The sequence below is a fragment of the Cupressus sempervirens genome, chromosome 2 (assembly GCF_028749045.1).
Source record: "Cupressus sempervirens isolate cs-2001-9-10 chromosome 2, ASM2874904v1, whole genome shotgun sequence".
NCBI classification, from domain to species: Eukaryota; Viridiplantae; Streptophyta; class Pinopsida; order Cupressales; family Cupressaceae; genus Cupressus; species Cupressus sempervirens.
In genome coordinates, this window is record NC_143119.1 from 683971344 (window position 1) to 683989834 (window position 18491).

Here is an 18491-nt window from a genome sequence, read left to right on the forward strand (position 1 = left end):
TTGGTAAAACAACCCTAAACTTCATGAAATGACCATGGGAGACTCATACTTATGGAAATGGTCTATTTTGGTTATAAATGGGATGATCCAATGATTAAAAGCCAACTATGCAACTTCTAGCATATAGTTGTTTTGTCAAGCCACTCAAAAAGGCTAGTAGCCCTTTTGATGAAAATATGACTTAAGAGAGAATATATCAATATAAACTAGGGATAAAATTACATTTTTGGATACCCTTTTGGGACTTACAAAACATACTAAGGCACCAAGGTTTTATGACAAAAACAAAAGGGCTTTTGTTCAATTTCTCGCCTAGGCAATTAGGGCTATTAGGCCTCCATTTACAAAAGAACTACATGTTCTAGGACTCCATCCTAAAAATAAATTATGGAAACATGTGAGGGAAAACCTACACAAGTCAAAAAGCTAATTGCAAGCCTTGATGCCAAGTCTAGTTGAAGTCGTAGGAGATGTTAAATTCTTTTCCTAGCATGCACATGTGTCTTGCATGCCTAGGGAATCAAATAACTCATGGGTCCCTACAAATACAATCCTAAAACCACTTGCATATTATCATACATGTTAAAAATTAGGATTTCTACAAAATCCAGTAGTTTCCCATGCTGAAATCCCTTGTTATGCTTGAAAATACTTGGAAACCCTAGGTTAGAAACTTTCTAGACCAACTTGTGCAAAAATAAGGATAACTTGAGTTAGGAGATAGACGGAGACTTAAAAATAGATGAATTGTGAAGCTAATTCATCCACCTATCCATAAATTTGAGTTTGAACACCAGAATGAATCCATACAAATCCATACAATGCAAGACAATAGACAAATTACACTAAAATCGGGTATTTTTATTGATTTGAAAAGTGAAAGTACATCATTATTGCCTATCACTTGCTTGAAAGGGATTATTATAGGAATTCCAATAGTCATAACAAAATTTTAAATTTTTTTGAGTCATTGGGGAAGTTTTTGCACTACTTTACAAAAATTTGCTAAAGTTGCTTGACAACTTTTAAAGCAATTTTGCATATTTTGCAATTTTTGCAAACTTACAAGTAAAACTAATGAAACTTAGTGTAAATAACCCAAATAGGTCCTAAAAATTTAAAAACATGAAATAAAGAAAAATCTCAAGGTTTTATGTCAGTTGACCATCATTGACCATAGTTGACCAAGGGTTTATAACTATGTCAATCTTGGAACTAGGTCTTACAATTTGGTCTAGATGCCTAATTGATTGATCTAAACTATTCTAGGTGTTCTTAGGAATGTGACGAGTCTCCATTTATTGTGGGTTCTCCTACACAACTATTGGTAATGAATGAATTCATTGAATTTTATCATGTGTAAATAAACGAATGATAATCTCTATGAATTATATCATATGATTTTCTATATTTTCAAAAACTAATACAAATATTCAAGAATTGTACCATGTCATATCAGTTGAATAATGAAAATAAAAATCAATATTAATTATAAAATTTAAATAATTTATGGCATTATCAACCACATATATTTTTTTAATATTGGAATATCTTATTATGCACGATACATGTTTTGGCATAACTATCAAAAGTTTAATGAACTAGATTGATGAAGGTACGAGTGTGACTAGTTATGACTAAGTTATCATTGACATCAAGGTGAAGAAAAAACATCAACAGGTATTAAGTCATGATCGATTAAGTATTATGAGAACATGAGACATACGACTCCAATTCATAGGTGTGATCGTAGAAGTAAGAAGGACAAGCCAAGATGAGGAAGTAAAAAGAGGAATCTCACTTAGATGAAATTGTGCTAAGCACATATGGAGTTAAAGGAAAATTTTTAAGCAAGAAGAAAGGTTGGTATGATAGACCAACATGAAGAAAGGATGAGGTATGCTAGTGGGATGGATGTGCAAAGGAAAGATACCCATGACTTATGTGTCACAAATTAGGTGGGTCACACTTCATATTGGATTTAATGGTGATGGTGTTATCACATCGAGGACAGATGATAGAATTCTAATTCTAATTCTTTTTAGTAGTGCAAGCCATTGAAGTCATATAAAATCTATAAGTTTTATTTTTACAAGGTACATATGACAAGAGTGACACAAGACATAGACAAGAGTACAATCTAGACATAGCATGCAGAATTTAAATTTGAATTCCCATATTAGGGCTTACAACTGAGCATGTGAAGATGGTATAAACTACTTTCATTTTGAAAGAAAAACTTAGATTTTAGAGTGTAAGAGAAAGAGACCACAAAGTTGATCCAACTATAATCTTGACAGGAGAAGATTGAATAGGAATATTCAAGAATAGGTTTTGAGAAGAGACAATGTGTAGATCAACATAGTGAAGGGATGTGCTTTAGCTAGTAAATCCATAGATAGGTTCAAGCATATCCAAGTGATCTAGATTTGGCTAAATTTTGAAGCTACTTTTCTTAGATGAAAATTTATTTTGTTTTCTAATCACTACAATAGCACATCATCTTGAGGGTGATCTTTGACAAGTTCTTTATATTTAAATCCCCTAATAGGGTTAAATATTAGTTTGTGTTCCAAAGTCCTTTAACCAGGCTACTCTTAACCAGGAAAGACTCTCATTGGTTTGTACTAAATCCCTTAACTATGTGACACTTAACAGTTTCTTTGTTATCTTTAATAGAGACAGGCTCTAAACTGAGTACAATTCAAGAGAGTGTAAATTTTGTGAGGATCACATACCATGGTTTTGACCCTTGTTGGGTTTCCATGAGATAAGCACTTATGTTATGTGATGCTATGTGTATCTTAATTATTCTTTCTTAATTCTAACTAGTTGAGTTATAGTCATCACTAATAGTAGACTGGTGTGAGGGAAAGAAGGCTAAAATAATTTGGAGTTATCTAAAATATAATATTTCACCCCCCTCTTGGTATAATTACTTATGTGGACCAACTTTTTTTATCAAAGACTAGGACCTCTAAAGGAAGAAGTCTACCAACTCAAGGAAAAATATCAAGATGATGAAAAGAGAAGTGCCAAAGTTTTCAAAATAAAATTATTGCTCAAGGTGAAAAAGGATGAGATTTCATCTAGGACCTCTTGGAGAAGGGTATCTTAATCACATTGAGACCAAGTATGTTGATCTCTCTACACTTAGTGCTAATCAAATAAAGGACAATAATATTTAGCTATAAACCATGGATACTCTAGCTGACATCTACTCATACATTCATAATGCAAATGCAAAGAATTTTGATACTATTTATGAGATGTGGGGAAAGCTCAAGATCATCTATGGAAGAGACAAGCATGTCCAAAGGGATAAAGTTGATGGCCTAAGAGGGAAGTACAACAAGATGATAATGCAAGAAGGAGAGGATATAAAGAAATATGACAAGAGGGTTAAGTATGTGATGCTAGCCATCAGAACTGTTAGGGGCACACTATAAGAAGATGATGTGGTGAGTAAGATATTGAGAACCTTTCTACCCAAGTATTACATAAAATTATAATCCATTTGGGAAATAAGATCAATAGAGAAGGTTGAGTTATCTCTTGATGTCTTGATAGGATAGTTGATTGCATTTGAACTTGGAATCTATGGAAACATTAAACTAAAGGGTAAAACTGCATTCAAATCTTTAGTTGCACCTATTCCACCCTAAAATGAAAAGGATGTGCAAAAAACTTATAAATATGGGAGAGATCTTGAGAGTCTCTATGCCAAAGCATTCAAACAAGAAGAGGTGGAGGGTTCGTGAAAATGTTACCAAGAAGAAAAGGAAAGTATAAGGGTAAGCTTCCTTTTAGATATTTGAACTGTAAAAATGTATGACACTTTTATGCCATATTCCTAAGTCTATCAAGAAAGAGAAGAAAATAATATGGGCAAGCCTCAAAGGCAAGGAGAAGAAGCATTGTTACATCACTTAGGAAGGTGTAAATGATGAGGAGTTAATTAGTTTAGATGATGATGACAATAAAATAGAATTTGCTTCTATAACTGAGGAAAGGGTGGAAAGAGCCCTAATATCAAGAACTAGCCACAGTAAGAATTGGATCATAGATAGTGGGCTCTCTCACCACATGACTAGTGAAGGGAGAAATTTCCACAAAGCTAAAGAGTATGATAGAGGAATCATAAGATTCAGTAACAACTCTCTCTATATTGTGGTAGGTAAGGGCATTGTATCCCTAAATGACTTCACTAACTATGAAGATGTTTATCTTGTAAAAGTTCTCAAATATAACTTGTTAAGTGTAGCTCAACTAATCAAAAAGGGTTATAAGTTTCAGTTTTACTAAGGCTATTATAGGATTCTTGACAAGATAGGAAAGATATTGGGTACAAAAAAACAAAGTAGAGGTAATGTGTTCTACCTCAATGACTATAAATAGTTGTTATATAGAAAAGTATGATAGTAGCTAGTTGTGACATAAGAGGTTATGCCCTCTAAATTTTGAGAATATTGTAAAGGTAGGAAGAAATAAATGTACAAGAGGCTTTCCTCTAATCAATAAATATGACAATATCATGTGTAAATATTGTCAACTAGGAAAGTTGGCTAGTTTTAGTTTTTCTATTAAATCATTTACTTCAGATTAAATTCTAGAGTTATTGAACTCTAACTTGTGTGGTCCTATGAGGACTACACATGTATCTGGTGACATATGTTTTATGTTTTTCATTGATGATTTTTCTAGAATGATGTTGACGATTTGTTTGAAGGAGAAGTAAGAGGATTTTATGATATTCAAAGCCTACAAGACCAAGGTGGAGAGAGAGTCTGGCAAGGTGTTGAAGTGCTTGAGATTAGACCATGGAGGTGAGTTAACCTCATAAGGATTTGAGATCTACTATGAAGAAAAAGAGATCAAGAGGTAGATGCTAGTTCCCAAGACACCAAAGTGAAATGGTATTGCAAAGAGAAGAAATAGAACAAGCATAGACTATGCTATAATATTGATGCTTCAAAACAATGTTGCATAATGTTTTTGGAGAGAAGTTGTAATCAAAATGTGTACACCTTGAATAGGATATAGGTGAAGAAGGGTTCAAAGAAAACACCTTATGATTTATGGTTTGGAGACTCATCATCAATGAGTGTAGTGCCTCTCATGTTTGCAGTCTGTACCTTGTTGTCTATTTTGATTCGAGAGATACTTGATACTCTTATTGTTATTAGTATTTTCAGATGACTTGAGGGTCAGATGTATACTTTGATTCAGTACCATAGATGCTTTACTTTTATACTATTCAGTTTATCATATTCGCATTTTGATGTTGTTTTGAGATAACAGTAGATCTATGATGATACTTGATTATATGGGTTATTGGACATAATTGATGATTATGTTATGAGATGGACTTTATGCTATGCTTATTTACTTCATTCTTATATCTTTACGCTTTCTGTGAATGTCAGTGATGTAAATGGATTAACTAGTTATTTAATGTATTTTGCTTCAACTATGATACTATTATGCAATTGCACTTGATCGTGTGTTTTAGTGTGCAAGATTTATATCCTTGGCAGTGGCACATGGAGTTAGTGATTCAGTTGTTCATATTTACCCAATGTCATCCCTATGTGGTCAACATATCCTTATTTAATTGTTTTAAATTAAAACCTTTTAGTGATTAGTAAATCTGAACTCATCTGCATTGTGTGATTAGACCAGTGAGTGTGTCTGTGCATTTAGAGTTTTGCTCTGTCGTGAAAGTGTTAAGTGATTTTTTGTGATTTTGGGTTTTTAATTTTAAATCTTTTCGAATTTAATTTATAGCAGCTTTGCCTTAGGTGAATTTTTGTTATGGACAATAACCTTATTTTGTTTGGGTTGATTCAAAGTCTAGCTGTTATAGTTGACTATTTGCCCTGATCGGCTATTCACTTGAAAAGTGAATAAGTATTTAAAAAGTGAATTCATTATTCACTTCTCACTTTTTGAAATAGAAATTTGAGAGCTTTTGAACAATCCTCTTCTGACCGATTTGATTTCTGCTCATTCTAGGAGCTGTGAGCATGGGTTTTTCGCGAGGTTAGTCTCATTGGATCCGGCTCGGAGAGTTTTTGCTTTGCTGTCATTTTCAACAGTTTTGACAAATTATTTATTTTATTCTGCAGGTTTTAGTTTTTTCCGCTTTTGCTGTCAGGTAGGGCCTTCTTGTTTTGTTGTTTTTGCTCCATTTTAGCTTCTATTTCTTGTATCAGTATGTTAGGAGGCTAAGAACTAGTGTTCCCCTCCATTTGTATTTGCTAGTTCTACCCAATTGGTCGGTATGAACGTTTTCCCTATTTTTAATATGGGGGTTTGGGATTTTGAGCCGTTATGCTGGCCATTTTTGTATATAGTGTTTGATTTCTTTTATTTTTGAAGTTTTGGGGTTTTTGTACCCAAAAGCCAAATGGGTATTAATTTCAAAAAATTTCCAAAATTTGGGGTTTTACCTCATTTTGCGTGTCACCCTATTTTCTCTGGTTTTCTTGGCATGAGTTGGGTCATGTACCTAGAGTATTCATTTCGATATCGATTGGACCTTTATTGCACTTTTATGTGTCTTTGGGATGCATGTTGTGTCCGTCCTCCCGAGTCTAGTTTTGGTTGAGTGACTTTCTGCTTGTGTTCTCATCCAGTCCTTGTGTTTGATCTTCGTGATGGTTTTGCGCCACACACAAGTATGTACATGTACATTGGTTGGGTGACCTATAGGGCCCGATCTTCCATGGTACTTCCAGAAGTTATTATCATTGGAGTTGGATTGGGAATTTGCATGCCTACGGGCACATATTGCTGGATGAGTATGGGTAGGGTAGGGTAGCATATGGAGGGGGCTTCTATCTTTGCAGCCCGGTGTCTATTTATTGAGGGTTGGCATGCAGAAGCTTTGTAAACAAGTGATAACTAAACTTAAACTTTGGGGTGGTAATAAAACATAAAGATAATAAAAATGATTTGGGATGTGCTCGTTCCATTGGGAAGTGGAGAGCTTCCAGTACTAGCTTGGGATTGTCGATGCCAAGGTATAGCACATTGAGATGTCTGACCAGGACCTATAGTTATGCATTATCTTTGTCTTGGATTCAGTCATCATACTACTTGGCATGTGTGTTAGGCATGGATGTTTGCTTTGCGTGTGTTTTTGGTTGGATCATTATCTCTATCAACATGGCGGGTGTGGACCTACGGGTGCCACATGGTTGGGAGGCATAGCTACCTACACCACGGCTAGGGACTAGTGTACAGAGACGGTCTATTGTTCTAGTGTGACCATTGCTAGATGTTTTCACTTGGCACTTCGGGTTCTAGAGTATGCTTTCTTGTGATTTGTGTTTTCTTTGGGATGCTTGTATATCATCTTTAGATGATGTCAGATTTGATGCATTTCCTTATTATGATGATTAGCATGTGATAAGTGATGTTATCTGTATGCGTGAAAATGCGGCCTATACTAACACACACACTTCAACACGGTCCTTATTTGCGGATTCATCGCAGAATGAACATTGAATTGTACATCTAAAATTTGCCCTGCAAAGCGACCTGTTGCCTTCGATCTAAAGGGATTTTTTCTGTTAATATCCTCAGAATCGAGGTGTAGGAAACCAGACCCTCTAAGAACGAAGGATTTTACAATGGAATTAAGCTAAGAATGAGTATACAGATTAATCTAAGAAAATGAAAGATGCAATGTAATTTAAGAACAAATGAAGCAAACTAGATTAAGCATATGCATGATTAAACTAAAATGAGATTAAACTAAAAATGAGAATGTGTGCAAGAAATGGAAGTAAATATGAGCATGAATTTCAATAGCAATTCGATAGAAAATCAATTCATCCTCTCTCAAATGAAGAGATGAGGGTCTCTTAAATAGAGTTTCCTGGAATCCATCAACGGTTGAGATCGATTTAGATCAACGGTCAGGATTGAAGATGGGTTTCAGTCATAAAGGGAGACTCCCAAGTTAAAGGGAGTTAATAGACTTAATTTGAGATAAATAAGGAGTTTAACTGTTTTAATTTGAGTAGAAAAAGGAGTTAACTGTGTTAACTCATTTTTGATCAATAGTGAACTGGAAATTCCCCTTTTTTGAACTGAAGAGAGATTTTGTTGAGATATTTAATTTAATAAAATGAAATATGCTCTCATAATTACTTTTTCTATTTAATTAAATAATCTTTAATTAATTAGAGACACTTTTGTTTAATTAAATAACTTTATTTAATTAATTAGGAATGTCTTCCCATTTAATTAAATAACTTTGTTTAATTATTTAGAAGTAAGTACTCTATTTAATTAAATAATTTCTTTTAATTAATTAGAAATACCTTTCTCATTTAATTAAATAATTACATTTAATTAATTAAGATAGGCGTATTTATTAAATTAAATAAATTTAATTCCATAGTATATTAGCCTTAGGATATAATTTAATTTAATTAAAGTATAAATACTTAATAATTAAATTAAATATTAATCAAGTAGGTTTAATGCAACTAATATGAGTACGTACTATAGGAATTAAATAAGAAATATGATGAATGCAGATTAGGGTTTTTTCTGTATCTGACAATTAAGTCAAGTAGCGAATAGCAGAATGAGAATTACCTATTAGAATAGGACTTTGGAATTATCAGAAATAGACTAGAATTGGTATAACGGCAATGAGCCAATTTTGGGGTATTACATTTTGCCCCTCTTTGAATGAATGTGCGAGCAACACGTTCAATTGAAAGATAATCAGAAAGCATGATGTGAACATGAGATTGGTTCCGAAGGTGATGACACGGAGACCAATTGATAAGCTTTTTAAGGACCTTCTCTAGAGCAGAGCTTAATCCTAAGGAATTCAAGCAGAGCACTTAGATACCTAAGATCGATAGCATTTAAAAGACTATCTTCAAAACGAAGCGTAATCTTTAAGGATCTAGACAGAATGTCTAGATACCTAAAATTGATAGTATTTAGAAGATTATCTCCAGAACGAAGCTTAACCTTCAAGGATCCAGATAGAACACCTAGATACCCGAAATTGATAGTATTTAGAAGATTATCTCCAGAACGAAGCTTAACCTTCAATGATCCAGATAGAACACCTAGATACCCAAAATTAATAGCATTTAGAAAGTTATCTCCAGAACAAAGCTTAACCTTCAAGGATCCAGATAGAACACCTAGATACCCGAAATTGATAAAAGATAACAAGGTCTCATTAGAGTCATAGAATCATCCCCAGAATGAGGTTTGATCCTCAAGAGTCAAGGTTTAGACTATCCCAATACCTGTCCATTGAACTCTGAGAAGAGTTGTTATAAGGTTGATCAATTGATGAAAAGATAAGATAGATGGCAGAAATGTCAGATAGAAGGGAACAAAAAGCCCCAAGTGATGAGATGCCCCAAGTGACGAGATGCCCCAAGTGACTAGGACATAAGATGGGAACTAAATGCCCTGAGCAATAAGTATTTAATGATGTAATCATCATGCCCCCTCGGGAGCAAAATTGAAAGATGACACACCAGAAATATGATTTGAAGCAGTAAAGTTGACTTTAGTTGACTATTTTCAAAATGAATTTTGAAAATATGGAGAATGTAAAGTTGAAAAGATTCCAAGAATTATAAAGTATCAGAAAGATTGACTGCACAAGCGTTCGATCACATTGGTCCCTAAAATTTTAAAATGCATTTTTAAGGCTTTTGGGTGTGTCAGATCTCAAATTTGATAGGACGAGTATCAGTATGTACTATAGCATGAAGAGTTCACTCCAATAAACAAGGAGAAGAACCAATATCGTTGACATATTTGTATAAAAGGAGTCAAGGTACACACGGCCATCCAATACGGAATGGAGGCTCTTATAGTGGACACCCCTCTTATAGGAATGTATCAACGTATTGGAACTAAACCGCAAACAGAAAACATATGAAAAGATCATGCCCCCAGTCATTACTTCTCTAGTCGGAGATGACATCATCGATGTTGCTCGAGGAGATATGATAAAGCAAAACAAAGAAATAAGAGAAAATGCTCAGAAGATCCAAACAAGTATATCATTGAGATTAATGTTTTCGGGATGATGTCAAGTGTCAATGTCCAGAATATGTAAGAAAGAAATCTCTTCAGTAGGGTGACACTGGTGACAGCAGGCAGACGCAGTCAGAACAACTGGTGACTATCACGAAGGAGATTCTATGAGGAAAATCTCGAAAAGAGTGACACTGGTGACAGTAGGCAGACACAGTCAGAACAACTGGTGACTGTCACAAAGGAGATTCTATGAGGAAAATCTCGAAAAGAGTGACACTGGTGACAGTAGGCAGATGTAGTCAGAAGAACTGGTGACTGTCACGAAGGAGATTCTATGAGGAAAATCTCAAAAAGAGTGACACTGGTGACAGTAGGCAGACGCAGTTAGAACAACTGGTGACTATCACGAAGGAGATTCTATGAGGAAAATATTGAAAAGAGTGACATTGGTGACAGTAGGCAGACGCAGTCAGAACAACTGGTGACTGTCACGAAGGAGATTCTATGAGGAAAATCTTGAAAAGAGTGACACTAGAGGGGAATGCCCTCAACCTATGACAAAACTCAGTCCATGGATACATGAGCAGGACAAGTAGGAAAGCAAAAGCATGAAGGTGACTAACAAGAGGCGCCTGTTTACCAAGTTCTCACCTTCTTGGATTTTTTTTTTTTTTTTTTGAGGACTTTTTTTTATTTTTAGGATTTTTTTCAAGACATTTAGATATGTACAGAGAGCTTGCTGAGATTGAATCAACTGAAAAACCGCTTCAGGTGGAGAGTGTTGATAGGCTCTTTAAGCACTTCTCCTTCAGTTGTAGAAAGTTGATAGGCACCAGATCCATATACTGCAGTAATGATGTAAGGACCTAGCCAGTTGGGTTCAAACTTTCCCTTTTGCATTTTTTGTTGTTGATTCTTAGGATTCTCTCTTAGGACGAGATCACCTAGCTGGAAGTCACGTGGCCTAATCCTCCTATTATAGCTTCGTGCCATTCTTTGTTGATATGCTCGTACATGATCACCGGCCACTTGTCGTCGTTCATCCAGCAACACAAGTTCTTGAAGTCGGGCTATCCTACAATCATTATCTGTGATAAGGCCTTTCATAGAGATTCTCAAGGTAGGAATCTCAATCTCTATCGGGAGCACAGCATCTGCCCCATATACCAACGCAAAAGGAGTCGTGCCCGTTGGAGTTCTAACGCTTTTTCTATATGCCCACAGGGCTGGATTGATTTGGAGATGCCAATCTCGCCCTGACTTACTGACTGTGCGATGAATAATTTTGAGAATTGCCTTATTTGATGCCTCAACTTGCCCATTACCCTGGGGGTAATAAATGGAAGACCAATGTTGTGTAATTTTAAATTTCTTGCACAGTTCCTTAAGGTCTTTATTTTTGAATTGTCCTCCATTATCAGTAATGATTAAGGACGGTATACCATACCTACAGATGATGTAGTTTGTGATAAAAAGCGCTACAATTTTGCCATCAGCAAAATTGAGAGCGACTGCCTCTACCCATTTCGTGAAATAATTTGTAGCCGTGATAATGAACTTATGTCCATTATAAGAGGTTGGGTGAATCTGTCCTACCAAGTCAAAGGCCCATTGTTGAAATGGCCATGTTGAAGTAGAGGGAATCATTTCTCTAGCTGGAGCGTGAATGAGATTCCCATGTAGTTGACACTGTTTGCAAGACCTAGCATATTTAATAGCTTCTTGCTCCATTTTAGGCCAGTAGTAACTAGCACGAAGGAGTTTGCGAGCTAGTGTTAGGCCATTGGAATGAGATTCGCAAATGCCTTCGTGAACGTCAATTAGTGCACATTTGGACTCGTCGGGTTCTAAACACCTAAGGAGTGTTCCGTCGAGACCTCTCCTATATAGATCGTCAGCAATAATGACATAATGTGAAGCGTTACGGATTAGGTAACGTTTCTCATTCTGGGTCAGACCTTCCAGAGTGGTTTGATTACGAAGGTAGGAATAGATGTGATGGTAGCAGGATGATTCTTGTCCTATAATAGAATAGATCATCTTGGAATCAGGTGTGTCATAGGCTGGGTAGTGTAACGCTTCCACCAAGAACTCGTGTCGGAGATCATTTTCTGGCATTTGTAGAAGGGAAGCCAGAGTGGCCATGGCATCAACCGCTTTATTATCTGAACGTGGAATTTTTTGGAAGGTGATGTGTGCAAAATATTTCATCAAGTCATCAACCATGTGCTTATAAGGAATTAGTTTTTCATCCTTTGTTTGATACACATCATTTACTTGGTTGATGACAAGCTGGGAGTCACCGAAGATATCCAATTGATCTACTCTCCATTCAGCTGCAATTTTCATACCATTGATCAAAGCTTCATATTCAGCAATGTTATTTGTACAAGGAAACAAAATCTTGTATGCTTTGGGCAATGAGTATTTCTGTGGTGTGATGAAAAGCAATCCAGCACCTGATCCTTGTTGTGTGAAGGATCCATCGAAGAACATAACCCATGTATGGTGAGTGAGTGTTAGAATTGACTCATCTGGAAAATCAATGTTTATTGGTAGGAGACTCGGTATGGGTGCCTCAGCTAGCTGGTCTGCAATTGCTTGTCCCTTTATAGCTTTGTGTTCAACATATTGGATGTCGAACTCACTTAGTATCATGACCCATTTAGCCAATCTTCCTGTGAGAGCTTCCTTACTAAGTAAATACTTTAAGGGATCTATTTTATCCACAAGCCGTGTAGTGTGGGCAAGCATGTAGTGTCTCAACTTTTGGGAAGCAAAGACAACTGCCAAGCAAGCTTTCTCAATAATACTGTAGTTTTTCTCATAAGAGACCAATGTTCGGCTCAAGTAATAAATAGCTCTTTCTTTGTTATCATTGTCTTCCTGAGCCAACAGGATTCCCAAAGATGTTTCAGTAGCTAAAATGTATAAAAGCAAAGGTTTCCCATGCATAGGAGGTATCAGGATTGGTGGATTGACAAGATACTGTTTAATCTGTGTTAAGCTTTGCTCACAATCCTGGCTCCAATTGAATTTCACACCCTTATGTAAAGTCTTTGTGAAGGGTTGTGATTTATCCGCCAATTGTGAAATAAATCTGCGAATAGATTGAAGCCTTCCTTGTAGTCCTCTCATCTGACTGATGTTTCGAGGTGGTGGCATGTCCATTATTGCTTGTACTTTTTCTGGATCTACTTCAATTCCCTTTGCAGAAACAATATATCCTAATAGTTTTCCTGATGTGACACCAAATGCACACTTCTTAGGATTGAGCTGAAGACTAAACTTTTCCATACGATCTAGGATTGGTCCCAAATCGTGCAAATGGGTATTGCGTTTAGCGCTTTTGACCAAAGTATCATCAACATAGTCCTCCATAGTTCTATGCATCATGTCATGGAAGATTGTAGTAATAGCCCGCTGATATGTAGCTCCAGCATTCTTTAAACCAAATGGCATTACATTCCAACAAAAGGTTCCCGATGCACATGTGAAGGCTGTTTTCTCTTGATCTTCTGGTGCAATTTTTATCTGATTGTATCTAGAAAAACCATCCATAAGTGAGTACATTTCATAGCCAGCTGTCATGTCCATAATCATATCAATATTAGGGAGTGGGAAGTCATCTTTAGGACATGCCAAGCTAAGATCACAAAAATCTGTACAAACTCTGATAGACTTATCATGCTTGGACACAGGGACACTATTGGATATCCATTCAGCATAATCAATTGCACGAATGAAACCAGCCTTCAGAAGTTTCTCCAATTCGGCTTTGACTAGCAATGCAACATGAGGATGCATTTTGTGGAGCTTCTGTTTAACTGGTTTTATACTTGGCATTATGGACAAGTGGTGCATAATAAGATCAGGATCCAATCCTGGCATGTCAGAATATGTCCAGGAAAAATTTATTTTCTTTCCCTTGAAAAAGGCAATGAATTGTTCCTTTTGTTCAGTTGACAATGACTGAGCCAAATGTATCACATGAGGATGTTCTTCTGTGCCTAGGTTAATCGGCTGTGTTGGCTCTATTAACACTGATGATCTCTCCTGAAAGTGACTGGGAAGGACATCAAATATCTCATCTGCGGGCGCCTCAGAGAGGTTTTCACCCTTGGGTACGTCTTTTGTTTTTACTATTTTTGGATCCGACACTGCCACAATGTGGTTTTCACCATCGGACCTCTTGCAATTTTTCTTTTTAATTATGTGACTAAGATATTTGATGTCGGCCTCAGTCATGTTGACGCTCTGCTCATTGGTGAAAGACGTTACAGGTTCCATAGTGTTTAGGTAATAGGCAAGAGTATAGTCATTCTGGAATGTGGGGACTTCGTTAGATGCATTGGGGTTCCAGTCTATAAGCTCGGGATGTGCGAGTGAGAGAGTAGTGGCTGGTTCAATTACGTTCACAGTATAGTTATTAAATGTGTGGACCAACAATTTGAGACCTACGGCGACCTCACCCACAGGTTTATTCAAACGTCTCAGAGTACGAACATTAGTAATTGATGAATCTAAGACACTAGTTGGACGAGACCCCTGTGACCTATCCCTAGATGTTTCACTCACTTCGATTTGATTTTCATAGACATGCACTTGGTCAATGTCTTTATCAGTAGTCGCTTCTGAAAGATTGTCAAATTCATATTCATGAGAATCGGTGCTACATGGTGAGAGACTATAGAACTCCCCAACAGTGATAGGGACATACTCTCCTTCAGCCTCTGGATTCTTACACAAATACTCAACATGACATGACTGACTAGATTCTCCCTTTTCTGAATGATAATCGAGTTGCTCAGTATTTTCCTCAGAAGAATCACTAGTATCATCCAGAGTGCTAACACGTGGCACAAAGTCATCTGGCTCAGCAAAGAATTTAGCAAGATCATAAGGAATAGGATGAGGGTAAGAATCCTCATCATCAAATTCTTCCTTTTGAGTACTTGATTCAGATTGTGACTCATTTTCAGATGAACTCTTAGGTACAGGTATGAATTTATTGGATCCCAAATGGAAAGGGACCTTCTTGAACCCTAGGCCAGTTGTGTCACTGTTGCTTCGAGCTGTTGCTTTGACAGGATCTACTAAACCATTGTTATTGCACCCAATAGGGCCAGTTCCCTTGTAGCCAAAACGCTTCATAAGCTTAAGACCAGGTCCATACTTCTTAGGAGTGATTTCTCGAACTTGTTCTGTTAGGTCTACTGGAGACTCTTCTTTGTAAAGCCATGCAGTAATGGCTCTGTTTTTGCTTTCATCTTCTAAGGGAACTGTAGCTTTGACAAAAGAACCATTAAACTTGGTATGAGGTGTCAATACGAATGGTTTCTTTGCCAGTGAGGGTCTCCCAAAATGTCGAGGGGATTCTGGAATTGATGTTAATGATAACATTGGTTCCATGTGGTACTCTCCCATACTAGTTTCTTTCAATTTAAATGAGTGCTCAATTTGTTTCAGCTTATTGTTGTGACAATCAATAGACTCACGGTTAGCAGGGACGAAAGATTCAGCAGCTTTGAGCATATTGCAAGTGTAGCTAGTAGTTGTTGGAATAGTAACTTAAGAGCCATGAAATGGGAATTTAATGCATTGGTGGTATGTGGATGGCACAGCGCACATCTCATGTATCCATGGCCATCCTAACAGAATGTTGTAGGCTAAGGGAATGTCGAGCACCTGACAGGTGACATCCCTTTCGACAGGACCGACACGAATTGGTAAAGTCACAAGACCTAGTGACTTTCGTTCTACTTCATCGTATGCTTTAATAGTGATCTTTCGTCGAGGATCGATAGAGTCCTCAGAATAACTCAATTGTCTAAGCAGAGCTACAGAAACAATATTTAGGCCAGCGCCATTGTCAATGAGTACCCGACGAACACGTGTCTGATGGATCATAACCTCAATGTGTAGAGGCTGATTGTGTGGGTGATTCAGTGAGTTTTCATCCTCCTCGGAGAAGGTCATAAGATGAGGTGAGGTCAGGCGACCTACCATGGATTGAAATCGTTCAAGATCAAGATCCTGAGGAACGTTTGTCTCAGTGAGGGCTCTGTCCAAAATTTTCTTATGAGCAGGCGATATTTTAAGCAGCTCAAATATAGAAATGTGAGCATTGGTTCGTTTCAATTGATCAAGAACACTATAACTGGTTACAGTCAAGTTCGTCGTGTGTTTTTCACCTTTACCAGATGGACCAGCAAGGGCTTTGTCCTTGTGTTGTTCGAGATTTGAAGTAGGAGATGTAGGACCTTGGAGCACCAATTTCACATGAGAGCGAGTAACAGCATTAGTACAGTGTTGCGAAGACGTATTATCCATGTTATTGAAAGTAGGGCCTCTCAAGACAAATGGTGTCTTGGGTTTATCGTTATCTTGTTTCCCCTTTATGGTAATAACGTCGCAGTATTGAAAATCTACAGGTTCAACCATGTGAATGACATTGTCATCATTGGAATACGTATAGTTGACCTTATTGTAGGGTTCTAGTTTTGAAGTCTCTCCTTTTTCATAAGGTGGGAAAGGCTCTTTGAACGCCTTGTAGTCCGAGTTTTTGTTATGTCCATCTACCACAAGTTCACTAGCATCAATCATGTCTTGGACTTTATGACGTAAGTTTATAGTTGATGGTTTTATGACCCTTGTTTTGGTGATACTCACAAAATGAGGTCTCATTCCACCATGGTGGACGTGGTTGTGGATCATAGGGACGAGGGTTATCCATTGGTGAGATAAGCTTGTGTTGTAGCAATGTTTTGTAAACCATATCCAAAGGTTCTCCTAAAGGCGTATACTCTCGCTTGGGTCGTGCTGCCCATGAGTTTCTCGATTTATTCCCAGACATTTTATTGTCAGGAGGAGGCTTCTCAGCACTTTTGGCCGCTTTGAAGCAGTCTGTGAGATTAAATGTTGCTTTAGCAGTTTTTGGTGTGACATTATCAACAACCCCATCATGTACAATTTCTCGATTCTTGTTGACATGTTTGATTTTATCCTTGTTGGAAGTGGAACCTTGTTTTGAGTCTCTTTGAAGAGTGAGCTCACCCTTCTTGACCATAAATTCTTCGATACGGATAGCCTGTGTAATCATGTCTTCAAAGGTACGCGGACCTTGTAGTTGGACTCTATACCCGAAATTAGGTAAGAGGTTATCGGTGAAAATGTCAAGCTTCTCCGTTTTTGGGATTTTACGGGAGTACTTGGTATAAAGCTGTCTCCACCGTTGGAGGAAAGTGAGAAAAGGCTCACACACCTTCTGTTTAAAGTTGCATAGATCTCGAATATTTACAGGGTGTTGAATGTTATGAGAATATTGCTGAAAAAATGAATTACAAATTTCGTCAAACGTCTTGATGCCAGGAGGTAAATGTGAAAACCACTCCAAAGCTTGACCACCTAGGCTTCTAGGGAATAAACGCATGAGGTACGTTTGATTGTGTATAAACTCCATAGATAAAGCACCAAATTCCCACAAGTGATCTTGGGGATCAGTAGTACCAAAGTACTTGTCATATTTGGATAGTTCTACACCTCTTGGGAAAGGCGGCATGTTTATACTTTTATCAAATGGAAATGAACAAAGAGTGTCCAATGTGTATGTCTTTTTAGGTTTCTCTTTCTCATGCATCATCTGAGCCAATTGGTCTTGCATAATTTTTAGTTATTTTTGGAGTTTAGTGGTCTCGATTTCTTCTTCACGTGTGATAATGGTCTCCACATCGAAATTTGTGGACAGTTTAGCTCCCTCTTGGGCGAGTTTGAGAAAGTACTTTTCTTTCTCTTCGTTGATTAGGATTCCCATGACCTTCTGAAAGTTCTTGTCTCGTCGACATCTTGCTATGTGTTCAGGAAGGATTTCCACCTCTTCTTGTTCTTCATCAGTGTCATTTTCTTTCTCTTTCTCCTTGTCATCCCTAGGTTGTTCTTGATATCGACTATGGCTACCCCGTTCAGGTTCACGATTAGGCACTATAGGAACTTGTTCAGTTTTCGTATGTTGTGTTTGAAAAGGGTCCGTGGAGAAAGGGTCATACATTGTGTTTGAGAATGTAGGACTCCTACCTGTCTTAGTATACTTTTGGTAAAAAAGATTCCCAATTTGTTGCAAATTGGGAAATGTTCGTTGATCTTGAGATGACCTTGCAGGTGAGGAAGATCGTTAAGACGCCTCACTAGCTAAACTAGATATGGATTGCATAGCGAAAGGTAAGCTACCTCTGCTGCGATTACGACCCCTAGCACGACCACGTCTAACGTTATCAGGATAAAACACGTTGCCACTTCTGGTTGTGACAGTCATAGGCAAGGACACGAAGCCAGAACCTAGACAAGGACTATACTAAGACTGAGTCTCAAAAAGGACAAGATAGTAACAAGAATGTTGTTCACTAAGGCACAAATGGTCTGATTTAAAGGCTAAAACAGCCAGAGATTATGACCACTGC